This window comes from Papio anubis, chromosome 10, assembly GCF_008728515.1.
Source record: "Papio anubis isolate 15944 chromosome 10, Panubis1.0, whole genome shotgun sequence".
In the NCBI taxonomy this organism is placed as follows: domain Eukaryota; kingdom Metazoa; phylum Chordata; class Mammalia; order Primates; family Cercopithecidae; genus Papio; species Papio anubis.
The window spans coordinates 98,607,107-98,622,646 of NC_044985.1; the positions used below are offsets into that span (position 1 = coordinate 98,607,107).

At 37.8% G+C, this 15,540-nt stretch overlaps 1 long non-coding RNA gene across 1 annotated transcript in view; it reads left to right on the forward strand.

Moving 5' to 3' along the window:
* Positions 1 to 15,540, forward strand: part of LOC103876500 — a 155,723-nt gene that overhangs the window by 1,235 nt on the left and 138,948 nt on the right. The window lies entirely within an intron of this gene.

Sequence of the window (15,540 nt, forward strand, 5' to 3'; positions counted from 1 at the left end):
CTTTAAGTGCTTTCGGGACTCTATGAAATGGGCATTAGTATCTGTTGTGTCACCCCCAAATTCATATGTCAAAAGCTGTAACCCCAGCGTGATGGTATTTGGAGGAGGCCTTTGGGAGGTAATTAGATTTAGGTGGGGTTATGAGGGCAGAGGCCCTATGATGGAATTAATGACCTTGTAAGAAGAGAGAGTTCTCTCTCTCTCCCCCACGTGAGGACACAGGGAGAATGCAAAAGAAGAGGGCCCTCCCCAAAACCCAGTCATACTGGCACCCTAATCTCAGACTTCTAGCCTCCAGAAATACGACAAATCTCTGTTGCTTAAGCCATCTAGATTATAGTATTTTGTTGTAACAACTAAGTGCTTTCTAGTAAGAGGAGGCAGGTGTGGCTCAGAGATCTTAATTTACTTGCCCAAGGGGCTCAGCACATGCCTGTAGTCCTAGCTACTTGGGAGGCTGAGGCAGGAGAATCACTTCAGCCCTGGAGTTCAAGGCCAGCCTAGGCAACATAGCAAGACCCCCATCTTTAAAGAAAAATAAGATTTGTAAAAAGAAAAGCATACTTGCCCAGGATGGAGGCACAGATAAGAACAGTGGCAGAATATTAACCCAGATCTTTTTGATTAGTAATGGACCCAGTAAATTATGTTTTTGGTCTTTTGGGGGATTTTTTGAGACAAGGTCTCACTCTGTTGCCCAGGCTGCAGTACAGTGGTACGATCTCAGCTCACTACAGCTTCGAACTCCTGGGCTCAAGTGTCCCTCCCACCTCAGCCTCCCGAGTAGCTGGGCACTGTGCAGGCGCACCCCACCATGCCTGGCTAATTTTTTTAAATTATTTGTAGAGACAGGGTCTCTCTATGTTGGCCAGGCTGCTCTAGAATTCCTGGCCTCAAGCAATTCTTCCGCCTCAGCCTCCCAAAATGCTGGGATTACAGGTGTGAGCCACTGTGCCTTGTAGCTCCACTGAATTATGAAAGCTCAAGGAGTTTAAATGACTTGGCCAAAATCACACACTTGGTTAGAGTAAGCACAGCTAAATAAGGTTTTATTAAGTGTTTTAACGAAAACAATGATAGCACACAAATGAACCAATATTTAAAAAAAAAAAAAAAAAAAAAAACTCAGAGGCACCTAAGAGGTTAGTCCTTATTAGTCCTGTTAAGCCATTGCTTATTCTTTGTTGAGTGTGGGAGAAATCCAATTCTAGAAAACTTAAAATGGGTCGGGCGCGGTGGCTCACACCTATAATCCCAGCACTTTGGGAGGCCAAGACAGGTGGATCACTTGAGGTCAGGAGTTCAAGGCCAGCCTGGCTAACATAGTGAAACCCCGTCTCTACTAAAAATATAAAAATTAGCCAGGTGTGGTGGCATGTGCCTGTAATCCCAGTTACTTGGGAGACTGAGGCAGAAAGATAGCTTGAACCCAGGAGGTGAAGGTTGCAGTGAGGCGAGATTGTGTCACTGCACTCCACCCTGGGCAACAGAGCAAGACTGTCTTAAAGAAAAAAAAAGAAAGAAAGAAAGAAAAAGAAACAAAGAAAGAAAGAGAACTTAAAATGTTAAAACCTGGAGCTATACTATGGTGTTAATGGAGTAAACTGAGGATTTCAGGAGACAGATTGTTCCACTTGTAATCCCACTTTCACTAAAATAATTGAGTGATTTAAACCAAGCCTTAAGCTGTCTGAGCATTAGTTTCCTTGTCTGCAAAATGGGGATAATATTTATCAGATAGATTTGGAGGACTATTAAATAAGATGTAAGAGGATTATTAAATAAAATGTAAAATCAGATACACCATAAGTACTCAATAAATGGTAACTGATTGAGGATGATTATTTATAATCAGTACTGTTAATGTTTCATCTACTACAGAATAACACTGAACATTATAATCAACGAGTCTTTCTCTGTCACCCAGGCAGGAGTGCAGTGGCACAATCTCAGCTCAGTGCAACCTCTGCCTCCTGGGTTCAAGGGGTTCAAGCAATTCTAACGCCTCACCCTCCCGAGTGGCTGGGGCTACAGGCGTGCGCCACTACACTTAGGGCATAATTTAACTGTGATGAGAGTAAATGAAAATTTCACATTTTGGTAAAATGCTTTGGGACCAGACATTTATAATTGGTGTATTCATACCATGCTATTAAATGAATTATGATGCAGATACAATGAGTTCTTTCTACTGTCAGTTTCCTTTCTTCCTTTCTTCTGCCATTGTCCTGTTCCCTCTCCCAAAGGGTCATGACATTCGTGGCAGCTGTTTAATAGTGGCCATAATGAAACTCATACAGAGAATAAGCAGGTTTACTCTCCCATGTGCAACTTCCCCTTCCATTTTCTTCCTTCTAGCCTTGCTCTTCTACAGCTTAGCTTGCTGGTGCTTTGCTTTTAGTGGAGATGAGATGTTTGTTTTGAACCAACTCTTCCTCTTAACCCTGGATCCTGAGTTTCAAGGGCAAATTCCTTCTCCCATGGGGTACACCAACAATGTGTAACATCCTGGAATTCTTGTCCCAGAGAAAAAGTTCTGCAGGTAACTCCAGCCATCAGCAGGGTCTCAGTAAAGCCGTGGTTTAGGACATGAACGATGACCTCTTGTCACTTTGAAAAGTACTAAATGGTATCCTTTCTTTTTCAGAGTTTTCCCTGCAAGGACCTCCTGTGTACATAAAAGTTTAGTCTTGTTTCTCCGTTTTATTTCCATGACGTAGTAATTAAGTATACAGTGATTTGGAGTCAAGTGGAACTAAATTATAATCCTAGCCTTGCCATTTCCTAAAATTTCATCCATTATGTAACCCATCTTGGAACTTAGTTTCTTCTTTTGTAAATTTAGGATTAATGTATATCAATCTCATACTCAAAGGGTTGTGGTGAGAAAGGAATTACAGTTTATGAAACTGTCCTAAACCAGAAGTACAGCACAACCAATGGACATCCCTTTGCAATGTACTGTCCTAAACTTTAATATATATATTAAAGCTTAAAACACAGTAAGTGCACAACATATTTTTCCATTTTTAGGACTGGCATTGTTGAGTTGCATGAAGCCAGCTACACTTGCTTATGATTTATCCTCTGAAAGAGTACATATTCTAAGCCAGGAACCACTTATTCTGTGGCTATTGGAAAAGAGATACTTACAGTAGCAATTCCTATGCAAATATAATGCAATAACCTTGAAAGGAAGCTTAAATCATATTTACTGATTATAATCTGTTTTAGTATCATCTCAGATAAAGTATCCACCTGATTCCTAACACCATCGTTGGTGTAATATTAGGATGTGACAATGAAAATGTTTATAATTTTGTTTCATTAACTTAAAGATCTTTTATTTACATCATTTTGTTGCTCATTTAAGAACAAAAAAAGCCTAAGCAATTAAAAACAGTAATTTTGTCCTATATACTAGAGACAGCGTATATGAAGCAAACAAACCATCCATGAATAGCATCACGATTAATGCGTATTTCAATCAGTTTGATTGTGTGTATATGTATTGATCAACTTATTGGCTGCAGTGTACTGTACTGAACCGTTTTAGCATGCCACAGTCTCTTTGACTAGTATATACAAACTCAGTCCCTATGTCATGTACACCTTGGCATTTGGTTTAGAATTACCCAAGTCTCTAGAAGCATCTAGATGTTTTAAGATTGTTTTTGAAAGGATGTTAACTCCATTCTTGTGGACACCTGCCAAATTTCTGTCGCAGGCTTAAAAGTAACAAGTCTAAGGACATACTTACATTACTATGACCCTACAGTAGTTGTTTTAAAGGTTTTGGTATCTTCTGTACTTCCTGATCATTTATCAAATTCAATCTGACACAGGTATTTCACTGGTCATTGTTTTTTGTTCAATAGACTTCAGAGTTCAGCCCATTCCACTGCCTTTTATTGCTTGCTATTTTTAAGGAGACACCTCAGTAGAAATCCCGTTTTTCTGTACAGTGTAATTACTGAAGCACATAAAGTGGTTATAACAGGAATTTATCACTTTCAGGTGGAAATACTCCCAGCCAAATAAAAGATAGAGTAGGAATGCCAGGAGCAATTTATAACAGGCTCACTGACATTTTGTGTTGAGAAGCTCTACCACTGAATAAGCATCAAGTCATAAATCTCTGTAAACGTGATTAAAGCAAGCAAGTTATACTTTGAGGGGATACTATAATAAAAGGATGCTGTGATGCAAAGCAGGAAAATTCTGTTGACAAAAATCACCAAAAACAGCTGTCAGTAAAATTTACAAACAGCTTGTTTTAAATTCTGTTGGATTCTAGCAGCTGTTTGTTTGCACATAAAATGTTCATTTAGGAAATGAGCATTGGCCCTAGTTTGGGTTCCATTGTGTTTCAAAATTCTGTAATCAGTTTAATCAAAATTCATGCAATAATTTAAATTTCTTTCAAAGCACAAGCAAGAAGTAACCAATATATTTAAATATGCCTGATATTCAATTTGTGTTCAATAAATATGGGAATTAAAAAAAAAGAATGACTATATACCATTATCTGTAAAAGCAATGATCAATTACAACTTGCATTTCACGTTAATTTTTCTTCATCCATATATATTCTTTTAGAAATTATGCCTTGTTCGTATTGGACTCATTTTACTCATATTGGTAATAATCCTTAACAGCTCTTCAGCAATATATTTAGAATTTAGAACACTGACTTAAAATTTAATTACAATTATAAAGTCACTTTCTATGAGACATAGTCTATTAAATTTTGCTCATGCCTTTAGTTACTTTTCTCACTATCTCAAAATATAGCCTATGTATTTTTTCATCTGCAAAGTAGGGATAACAGAAAATACTTTATTGCTATTATATGGATAAAATAAGCTAATACACTTAGAAAAGTGCTTGGAACATATTAAGTTCCTAATAAATGCTAGCATTTACCACTGTACAAAAAACTCTAGGTTCAAGAAGAATAAATTGATCAGAATTTTTTTCAGGTAATAAGAGCATGTGTGTATATATGTGTATATGTGTGTATTTATGTGTGTGTATATATATGTGTGTGTATATATGATATGGTTTGGCTGTGTCCCCACCCAAACCTCACCTTGAATTGTAGTAATACCCATGTGCCAAAGGTGGGGACAGGTGGAGATAATTGAATCATGGGGGTGGTTTCCCCCATACTGTTCTTGTGGTAGTGAATAAGTCTCATGAGATCTGATGGTTTTATAAACGGGCATTCCTCCACACAAGCTCTCTTACCTGCTGCCATGTAAGAAGTGACCTTGCTCCTCCTTCACCTTCCACCATGATTATGAGTCCTCCCCAGCCATGTGGAACTGTGAGTCAATTAGACCTCTTTCCTTTATAAATTACCCAGTCTTGGGTATGTCTTTATTAACAACTTGAGAACAGACTAATACAATATAGGTATATACACACACAATACACACATACCATTTTTAGGTATTAATTTGGGAAATTTGGAAGCTGGGTCAAACCAAAAAATACTATCATAAAAATAACTATAACGTTGTGTTCTCTTTATTCTTAAACCAAACACCATGATCATCTTTCCTTCCCTGATTTTACACAAATCACTGAGAAAAATATATTGCTTTGGTTATATTTTCTAGAAAAAAAGTCTGTATAATCCAGATTCATCATATAATCCTAACAATCACCCAGTAGTATAGACACCATTACCCGGTTTGACAGAAGAGGAAAAGGGACTTCAAGCTATTTAGTGACTTCCCAAAAACATACAGCTTACAGATAGCAGAGCAAGGAAATAGACCTAGGTTTGCCTGACCTCAAAACCCAAGCACGTAAGTAGTACATAACCTAGTTTTAATTACGTTCAACTTCAGAAAAGGATGTTATTTAAATCCCAGTCAGTTGAAATATGAGTTCATACCCATTTTCAGCACAATTATACATTGTTAATTACAAAGTTTATTATAGTCTCTCTCAGAGAATTTAGTGCCTAGTTATTAACAAGACTATGCAAGACACAATACAAATAAGACATTATAATTAAGTGTTCAATTCTGTGATCCACATAAAGTATCACAAAAGGTCATGGGAGAGAATCCTTACAATTGCTTAATGAAGATTGGAAAGATCATGGATATCTTTGAGTGTGGGAGAGGTGAAAGTGGGAGTTAAGTCATAGGTTTGAATAGTAGAAGGGAGGAGGAAAATAATTTTAGATGGGCAAAATCGTAGGAATGCAGGCACACAAATGATAGGGGAACATCACTACCAGTTTAACTAGAGCAAAAGTGTTGATTGAAGCATATAAAATTACTGGTTTTGTAGATCAAAAATGGTCAGACAACAGCAATTTCATCTGGCTCAACCTAATACCTATTATATAGTAGTGACTATAGTTAGTACATAGCTAAATGTAATAAGGAACTCCTAGAATTTGGGGAAGGATCAGTGAAAAATCACTTTCTGAGAGGGAAGCTAACAGCTATCAATAAATAATGGCTGAGATTTTTATCTGCTCATATATGTCACCCTAAGAGATTTGGAAATACGGTGCTTAGCTATTCAAAGAAAAGCCCCATTGCAATCAAAGCAAATAGAGTAAAATTAAAGCCCGGAAATATTTTTTTTTAAAAGCTTGCCTTTCAGAGCAACTTGAGCCAGGGAGTAAATATTAAGTCACATTATTAATAACAACCCACATTTATATAGCTTTGCCATCCACCAGTGGTGTGTGCTAGCTGGCATATTTAGGTTCACAAGAACCATTTATTAAATTTTCAGGAATTTTTAGGAGTTTTGCCAGCTGTTTGTTAAATGTTACCATTATTTAAAATTATATTATGTGAACTTAGAATTAATAATTTTTTAAAGCAAAGGTAATAAATATTGAAAACTCACTTCCTAAATATTTTACTACATTTACTTGTTGTCTATGCTCTTAAAGTTATTTACATTTTTTTCTATCCCTATAGTAGGAATGCTATAGTATATGATGGTGTGCTCTTGCACATCTTATCAGCTTCACATTCAGTGACATCACTTTGGTACCTTGAAATCAGCCACGGTGAGAGTATTTACAACAGGAATATCCATGTAGGGCTTAATTACGGCTTAATATATTCCTTCGTTGATTGTTTATTCTAGACATAGATGAATAAAATGTAATAATGCAGAATACATTTACTTTAGTATCTTGAAATCAGCCACGGTGAGAGTATTTACACCAGGAATATTGGTGTAAGGCTTAATGAGTGCTTAATATATTCTTTCTTTTTTTCTTTTTTTTTTTTGAGATGGAGTCTCGTTCTGTGGCCCAGGCTGGAGTGTAGTGGCCCGATTTGGGCTCACTGCAAGCTCTGTCTCCCAGGTTCACACCATTCTCCTGCCTCAGCCTCCCACGTAGCTGGGAATACAGGCGCCCGCCACCACGCCCGGTTAATTTTTTGTATTTTTTTAGTAGAGACAGGGTTTCACCATGTTAGCCAGGATGCTCTCAATCTCCTGACCTCGTGATCTGCCCACCTCCGCCTTCCAAAGTGCTGGGATTACAGGCGTGAGCCACCGCGCCCGGCCAATATATTCTTTCATTGATTGTTTAGTCTAAACGTAGATGAAAAAAATGTAATCATACAGATTACTCTTAAATGTATATCATGTCTGCCATGGCAAAATAAATATATTATGGACGTTGGGGACTCAGGAGGAAGGTGGGAGTGGGGTGAGAGAGTAAAGACTATACGTTGGGTACAGTGTATACTGGTTGGGTGATGGGTGCACCAAAATCTCAGAAATCACCACCAAAGAACGTATTCATGTAATCAAAACCACCTGCTTCCCCAAAACTATTGAAATAAAATACCTTTTATAAATGTTTAAAAAGTATGTCATGTCTATAGATGTTGTATCGTGAATAGGCACAAAAATTGGTGATATCTATCTATATATAGATAGATATATAGATTTTTTTATGTCTATAGATGTTGTATTGTAAATAGACACAAAATTGGTGATGTATATCTATATCTAGATCGATATCTATATCTGTTTTTTGAGAGGGAGTCTCACTCTGTCACCCAGGCTGGAGTGCAGTGGCACCATCTTGGCTCACTGCAACCTCTGCCTCCTGGGTTCAAGTGATTTTCCTGCCTCCACCTCTCAAGTAACTGGGATTACAGGCACCTGCCACCACACCCAGCTAATTTTTGTATTTTAGTAGACACGGGTTTTCACCATGTTGGCCAGGCTGGTCTCGCACTCCTGACCTCAAATGATCCGCCCACCTAGGACTCCCAAAATGCTGGGATTACAGGCATGAACCACTACACACAGCCTAAAATTGGTGACATATTCTTTCAGTATTCAACTTGCAAGCAAGTCACATCATTGGTGAACAAGTTTCACTTCTGTCTGACTCTAATACAAATAATAACCAACATATATGTTGCAACTACACTCAGAATCCTCATTGTTCAATATTTACCAGCATATCAGTGCATCTACCTATTATGTCCAGTAGTGTCTACCCTGCCTACCACCATGTGGAAATCTCAGGCTGTGTTTGACATTTAGTCGCAATCACAGTGCTGTTGGCACAACATAGGATCCAGACTTTCCCTCCTCTCAGGATCTGTCTCTGAGCTCCATAGCGATGTTTATTGCCTAGACTCAGAAGCTTGGCATGCTGGCTGGGCACAGTGACTCACGCCTGTAATTGCAGCACTTTGATAGGCTGAGGCAGGCAGATCACCTGAGATCAGGAGTTCGAGACTAGCCTGGCCAACATGGTGAAACACCATCTCTACTAAAAATACAAAATTAGCCAAGCATGGTGGTGCGTACCTATAATCCCAGCTACTCAGGAGACTGAGACAGGAGAAATCATTTGAACCCGGGAGGTGAAGGTTGCAGTGAACCGAGATCATGTCATTTTGCACTCCAGCCTGTGCAAAAAGTGAAACTCCTTCTCAATAAATTAATAAATAAATTAATTAATTAAAGAAGCTTGAAGCTTGGCATGCTCTGAGGTCATGAGCTCCTCGCTCCTTCAAGCCCCTCAACCCCTCAAAATTGTCTCTAGGTGCTGCCTTTATAAGGTACTCCATTTCCACCCAGCTCTGCTAAAATAGGGAGTATGGCTTTTCCCATTTTTGTTTCTTTTCAAATAATTTAGTGCTGCCAGAGCCTTCATTATTTCTCAGAAGTGTGCAAAATTGGCTCATGTGGTTTTGTGCATTTTCCATTCATATCACAAATACACGAGGGGCTGGTTTGGAGGAACACTTTCTACCCCACTTTTCCTTCTTTATGTGTTTCACCAACTCACACATTATATATTTAACTTGTGTAATTTATTGTCTATATTTCTTTATGCAACACCTGCTTCAAGAAAGCATAAATTTTTGTCTGTACATTGCTATATCCCCAGTACCCAGGACAGCACCAGGGATGGAATAGATATAGGAATGAATGAATGAGGGCAGAGTGAAGACACATGCTGCAGTCAAAATCAGCTTGGCCCTTAGATGCTAAGGTATTATTTCCAGACCAAAATTGCTCTTTTCTCTTAGGAGAAGGCTTCCCCACTACCCCTAGAGATTTCCAGATATTTGTGCCCTTTAAATTCTCTAAAATGATTGAATTTTTCTGGCTCTTGGTGAGTACTGCTTAGGTTTGTACAGGTGGAGAGAAAGCTTCCTCTCCACTTGCTGAAGTTTCACTACAATAGACAGATTTATAGGAGAAAAAGGCATGCAAATTTATTTAACATGCATAAACATAGGAACCATTTAGAATATGAGATTCAAGGAAGAGCCAGATGGTTGATGCTACCCTCTTCATTAATAGACAAGGAAATATGAGATACAGTCAATCATGAGGAGTAGTAAAGGATTTTCAGGGGAAATGGATGAACCCCAAGAACAATGGCCTGGGATGAAGTTTCTCAGAGTTCTGGGGGAGGTGGCAGGATGACGAGTGGCTGAGCTTCACTGGGAAAATATGCAAATAGTCTTGTAGGTAAGTAATCTCTCGAAGCTGCCGTCAGAGAACAGATTAAAAGCCTGGGCATGGTGCTCATCCCAGTCTGTTTCTTCTCCAGTGGTTGATCTTTCCTGGTCATTTGATGAGATTTGTAGGAAGCGGGTCTTAAGACAATTGCATTTCTTTTGGAAAGAAGCTTCCCTAGTCGGATAAGGAAATCTTAGAATCTCTCCTGGTGCTTTGAGCAAGGAAATGGGTCAGAGAGACAGGGTGGTTGAGGAAGGTCAGAGAGAGACCTTAGTTCTGACGCTCATTTCTGAGGCCTTTCAGTTTTGTTTAATTCAAAGCACCAGCTTGTCAATGTGGCATATTTTAGGATATTGTTTTCTGCACCCCAATACATTCACTCTACTTCTTCTCTTCCCGTTGTCTGAAGAAAAATAAAACCTAGGAGTGTATAAAATCAAAAGTTAAAAAAAAATTCATTTTCTTAACATGACAGATCAGATTTCTTTTGTGGGATGGTTTGGGAAAATTCTTGATTAGATGCTTGGCTAAGGCCGGGCATGATGGCTCATACCTGTAATCCCAGCACTTTGGGAGGCCGAGGTGGGCAGATCACGAGGTCGGGAGTTCGAGACCAGCCTGGCCAACATGGTGAAACCCCGTCTCTACTGAAAATACAAAAATTAGCTGGGTGTGGTGGCTGGTGCCTGTAATCCCAGCTACTCGGGAGGCTGAGGCAGGAGAATCACTTGAACTGGAAGGCGGAGTTTGCAGTGAGCCAAGATCATGCCACTACATTCCACCTTGGCCAACAAGAGCAAAACTCCATCTCAAAAAAAAAAAAAAGATGCTTGGCTAAGAGGGGAATTAGCAGAATCCAAAGTGACTTTCCATGAGGCAAAGAGAGAGAAATTAAGTTTAAGGCATGGGAAGGAGGAAGAGAGGAAAGAGGGTGGTGGGGCAAAGAGAGGAATCAATATGTCATAATCATAGACTGGACTTGAATCGATTAAAAGCAGCCAGGGAAAATCCCAGGATTGGGGTGGCTGAGAACTTTAAGAATTATGGAGTGTTTTTAGCAGAATATAGGATTGCTATGGAAACAAATCTGAAGTCTATGGATTTATGAGGGCTGGCCCCTGGAAAATGCCATGTTAGCCATGTACCTGAGTATAAAGGTGAAGATATTTCTTGCCTCACCAGGCCTCTTTTGTACAAGTGAAGTAGCTGTACACATTATATATAGATCATCATGATGTGATGAAAGAAAGGAGGAAGGGAAGGAGAAAAAAAAGAAAAGAAAAAGGAAGGAGGCAGGTGCCTGCTGAAAGCTCAGATTTGTGAGAGTCAGGTTTAAAATCTATTGTTTCATCTCAGTAAGGCTGGGTGAAGGCTTCTATTTTTTTGTTACGTTTTTTAATATCAGAAAAACAATACATCCTGCTCCCAAGGGGAAACGTTTTGCTCCCAAACAAGATGGGCAAGATGGATATGGTACTAGGTGTTTCAGGTTTCTATTTACCTCACTCGCCAAACTGTCCAGCCAGCCTATGAAATGCATGCTTATCATTCCAGAGGCAAGACATGACAGTCCTTATGGGTAACGTATTACCTGAATTTTTTTCTGATCATATTATCTTCTCAATAGACTTCTGTTTTCACACTCAGTGACTTGATGTCGAAGATTTTCACATGTTTCAAGCTTATTGCTTTAGGTGAAGGAGGATGCTGTGATAACAGTAATTATAAGAACCAAGAACAGAAAAAGGAAAAATATTCTTTGTTTTCCGACTATTTTTAATGGTTAGGAGTATTTAAAAATAAAAGAAAAAATACGTTTTAAAATGTGTATGTTTTTAAAAGAATGTATAAGCATTTTGGGGGGGACAAAAGATAAACAAAAGGGATGAGATAACTACTAATGAATAGGAAAAAAAGGAAAACTAGGGCAGCAGTGTTCTTGGGTCTGTAACGTGTTTATTCAAGCCCTGGCCCTCCCATTTACTTTTTTTTTTTAAAACCATTAAAAGTTTTACCAGGTGGAACGACCTTGGGAAGAAGAAAAAGTCTTAGCATTAAAAAGCCATTTAATGCTAAAATCTTTCCAATTAATCTCGTGCATCAAATGGTTCCTCAGAGCTTATCATATGCCAGTTGCTATATTAGGTGCTGGAATTACAGGGGCGAATAAGACTCACCTGACCCTGTCCTCATAGAGTTCACAACCTGTGCTTCCCTTTTATTAACTCTAAAATGGAAAAAATAATAATTGCCTTCTCGTAGTATTGCTGTGAGGATCAAATGAGAATACCTATGTAAAAGCAGTCTGTAAAGTGTACATGTGAGAGGTTATTATACTTCTTTGTCCAAACTCAAAATAAGAGGTACTCAGCCAACCCCACATTTGTTAAAATTAAAACAAAATTATTAACTTCAATTGTCAGTGCACAATTGCCTCTGTAGAAAAAAATACCTTCTTTAAAAAACCAACAAGGTTTTGTGTAATTCCCATTATGATCAATAGATAATGTGGTTTGCTTTGAAATGTCTCCTCTATATTTCATTTCCAAGTAAGAATTACATTTCCTTTCTTGAATTATAGGGTGCCAGAATAAATGGTTGAAGCATTGGGCGAGAATCACAAAATCTAGCTTATTCTGTCGCAATAGGTGAACTGCAGACAAAAAAAAAAAAAAAAAAAACCTATAATTTAAATAAAGTATCCTAAGATTTAAGGTAATTTTTTAAATCATACAACATCAGTACAAGATAGTAAAAAATCTGTATCTAAGGATAATTTCTTAAAATGTGGAATTAAAATAACCATTTTATCTGCTCATTCAGTGGATAATTTTAATATTGGATCTAACAGAATCGTAGCTCTGTGTTCCCTTCTAGTCTCATTTATATACTATGTGTCTTTAAATCAAATTATAGCAGTAATATGTTCATAGATGAAACAATTTTGACAAGCTTAGCTCTGCTAAGTGTTTTGTAATTATTCAAAAACTGTTAAGTATTACTTGAGTATTTCTTGAATATCAAGTTTTACTTGTTGACAAGCCACACCAGTTTTGAAGTACTGGTGATACCAGCTTAAAGGGTATTTGATTCATTAATCTTCTAAATAAAGTTATCATTAACTTTTGAAAATAAAGGATAGCAATATAGACCTCGCAAGACAATGAAATAGATAAATACATCATCTTCTTTTACACAAGCTGAAATGCTTCTAGTTTTTGTCCATAAGTCAGTTTGTAGATGCATTTCTCTGTTGTACTTTACCTAAATTTATAAGTAAGCCTAGAACAAAACCACTATACATTACAACTAAAATCAAATGTATATAAATATAGTAGGGCATACATACAAATATATTATTATACTAGGATATAAGGTTAAACTGATTCATTCTTAAATTTATAAGATTAAAGAGTCACAGGTTGTAGAAATATAGGAGTTTTTCTGCAGTAAATAATTGCAGATCACAACATTCTGAAGTGCAAACAACTTGGTCTATGCAAGCATGAAAAATAAACAGATCACTAAATTTGGTTTATGTGGTGTTTAAACACAAGTAATGCAGTTTTTTCTGTTATAAGACAAGTGTATTTTAAAATCAATTTGTAATGTGACAAAGCTAGTAAAATAGTTTTGGTAGTGATATGATATACTTTGATAGCTTACTTGTATGCAAACGTGAATCAAGACCTTCATATTCTGTCAGAGCAACAAACAACCTCGCCTTGCTAAGAAAGAAATATGAATTCCAAACAATACACTTTTTTTTCTTTCCCTGACTACAAAGTCCCAATAAAGACCAAACAATGCACTTCCTAAAGGAAAGACTTAAGGTGAAAAATGCCACCACGCTTTATGAAAAAGAAGGGAAGTACAACGATATTCCCAGTACTTGCACAGCAGCCTCTATGTTTTAAAATAACTCCACAGGTTATGTTTTTCACGTGATAGTTACTACAAATGGTTTATTAAAATGCCTACAACAAACTTCAAACAAAAATATAGTATTCATTATTTTATAAGTTTTGGCATTTTTTTAATATAATAAAAGTTGAAAATCTGAAAATCAGTACTTTAGCTCACAGAAATTAAGTACAAAAAGAATAACTTTAAAATTGTGAATTTGTTTTTAAAATGATAAACCTGGGCCGGATGTGGTGGCTCACACCTGTAATCCCAACACTTCGGGAAGCCAAGGGAGGGGGATTGCTTGAGGCCAGTTTGAGGCTAGCCTGGTCAACGTAGTAACATCCTGTCTCTATGAAAGAAAATTTTGAAAATTAGAGGGGCATTGTGGCATGTACCTGTAGTCCCAGCCACTGGGAGGGTAAGGTGGGAAGATCATGGGAGCTCCGGAGGTCAAGGCTGCAGTGAGCCATGATTGCACCATTGCACTTTAGCCTGGGCAACAGAGCAAGACACTATCTAAAAAAAATAAAATAATAAACCATTTTTAAACTGCTTTCTGACATGACTTTAGAGAGGTTAACAGTTCCTTTTCCATAATACATTATTCATATTCTGCATAAGTGAAATGAAGAATATCACAAAAGTTTTTTTTATTATTATACTTTAAGTTCTAAGGTACATGTGCACAATGCGCAGATTTGTTACATATGTATACATGTGCCATGTTGGTGTGCTGCACCCATTAACTCGTCACTTACATTAGGTATATCTCCTAATGCTATCCCTCCCCACTCCCCGCTCCCCACAATAGGCCCCGGTGTGTGATGTTCCCCTTCCTGAGTCCAAGTGTTCTCATTGTTCAATTCCCACCTATGAGTGAGAACATGCAGTACTTGATTTTCTGTTCTTGCGATAGTTTGCTGAGAATGATGGTTTCCAGCTGCATCCATGTCCCTACAAAGGACACAAACTCATCCTTTTTTATGGCTGCATAGTATTCCATGGTGTATATGTGCCATATTTTCTTAATCCAGTCTGTCACTGATGGACATTTGGGTTGATTCCAAGTCTTTGCTATTGTGAATAGTGTTGCAATAAACACACACGTGCATGTGTCTTTATAGCAGCATGATTTATAATCCTTTGGGTATATCCCCAGTAATGGGATGGCTGGGTCAAATGGTATTTCTAGTTCTAGATCCTTGAGGAGTCGCCACACTATTTTCCACAATGGCTGAAGTAGTTTACAGTCCCACCAATAGTGTAAAAGTATTCCTATTTCTCCACATCCTCCCCAGTACCTGTTGTTTCCTGATTTTTTAATGATTGCCATTCTAACTGGTGTGAGATGGTATCTCATTGTGGTTTTGATTTGCATTTCTCTGATGGCTAGTGATGATGAGCATTTTTTCATGTGTCTGTTGGCTGTATGAATGTCTTCTTTTGAGAAGTGTCTGTTCATATCCTTTGCCCCCTTTTTGATGGGGTTGTTTGTTTTTTTCTTGTAAATTTGATTGAGTTCTTTATAGGTTCTGCATATTAGCCCTTTGTCAGATGAGTAGATTGCAAAAATTTTCTCCCATTCTGTAGGTTACCTGTTCACTCTGATGGTAGTTTCTTTTGCTGTACAGAAGCTCTTTA